Genomic DNA, 1,883 nt, shown 5'->3' on the forward strand with positions numbered 1-1,883 from the left:
AGTTATTCCCAGATAAAGACCCTTCTTACACATTGCTCGAGCCCGTCTGCTCCTGTTTTGCTGAGGATCTCGCGTCTGTGTTCGTGGCGGGTGCGGGTAGAGCATGTTGGGAAGCACTCTCTCATCGGCCTCGCCGGAGTTCATGCAGAATTGCTGACGTGTCCCCTCGGGGTCTGGCAGACACGGGTGCGCAGCCCGTCCGTGCAGCCTTGACTAGCTGCCTGGTGCGTGGCTTTCAAGAAGTTGTCCATTTCTCGTAGACTGATGAATTTACAGGCACAGAACTAATGTTTCCTTAACGTCCTTTTAACGTTTATAGGGTCTGTGGTGATGGTTCCCTTCCATCCCTGATGCTGTAATTTGTGCCTCCTTTGTCCCGGTCAGTCTGGCTCAGGCTTGTCAAACTGACTCCTTTCCAAATAACTGCATTTTGCTGTCATTGATTTTTCTTTCATGTTTTTGTCTTCATTGATTTCTGCTATTATTTCCCTTGGTCTGATTACTTTGGATTTAATTTGCCCTTTATCTAATTAAGGTGAAAGTTTAGCTCATTGATTACAAAGTTTCCTTTAAAAAAAAAAAGCATTTAGGATTATGAGTTTCCCTTAGAGGAAAAGCACTGCTCTAGCCACAGTCCACAAATGCTAATGTTTTCGTTTTCATTCAAAATATTTTCTAATTTCTCTTGTGAATTCCTCTTTACCCCATTAATTGTTCAGTATCTGTGGCTCTTTCAGAGATCTGTCATTAGTTTCCAGAGTCGTTACATTATGGTCTGAAAACATACTTTGTGGGATTTCAATTTTTTTTTTATTTGTTCGGGTTTATGGCATGGCCCAGAACACCACGCGTGCTGGCGAGTGTCCCGTGTGCGCGTGAACGGAAGGTGGGCTCTGCTGTGGGCGAGGCGGTCCGGCTGGCCTCCATCCTGGAGGGCTGGCCTCTCACCTCCAAGAGACGGTCAGTCCTCCGGTTCTGCCGGGTTTTGCTTCTTGTGCGTTGAAGTCCTGTGGTTCTGTGGGTACTCGTCTTGGACTGCGACGCCTTCCTTCATCGCGTCACGTCCCCATCGCTGGCGATCTTCACCTTGAAATCCCCACTGTCTGATGCTGACGTGGCCATGCCGGCTTTCCTGTGACTTGTGTCTCCAAGATACATTTCCCCATCTTTTTACTTTCTACCTGCCTTTATGTTAAAGTGGGCTTCTTAGAGATAGCATAGTCAGACTTTTGTTTTTTATTCCAGCTCGACAATGTCTTTAATTGGTGTGTTCAGACTGTTTGTATTTAATGTAGTTAAGAACTGAATTTAGATCTACCACTTTATCGTTGTTTGTCCGTCTGTTCCCCCTTCCTGCCTCCTTTCAGATTATTTGAAAATCTTCTTAGTATTCCACTTTACCTCCGGACTTTCTGGCTGTGTGTGTGTGTGTTCTCTGGCTCACACTGGGGACTCCAGCTACATGCCCATCCTTTTGCAAGGGGTTTGGAGTTAACTGTAGGCGCCTTACCTCCTCCCTTCATGTCACAGTTGTGTGCATGTGCAGCTGTTGAAAACCCCACCATATTCAGATTTTTGCTTTCAGTAGTTAACATATATTTTTTAAAACGTAAGAGGGAAAATTATCTTTTCTATTTACTCAGATATTGACCATTTCTGTTGTTCTTCCCCCATTCCTGAAGACACCCATCTCCATGTGGCATCGTTTCCTGGCGGTCTGAAGAGCGTCTTCTGCAGCCCCTTTAGGGCAGGCCCGCACCGCCAGCCCTTTCCTTTCCCTTTGCCTAAGAGCGTCTTCATCTTTCCTTCTTCCCAAAGCATGTTTTCGTTAGACACTCAACTCTGGGCTGACTGTTGCCTTCTGGCACTTTTTTTTTTTTTTT

The sequence above is a fragment of the Ursus maritimus genome, unplaced genomic scaffold (assembly GCF_017311325.1).
Source record: "Ursus maritimus isolate PB19 unplaced genomic scaffold, ASM1731132v1 scaffold_24, whole genome shotgun sequence".
Lineage (NCBI taxonomy): Eukaryota > Metazoa > Chordata > Mammalia > Carnivora > Ursidae > Ursus > Ursus maritimus.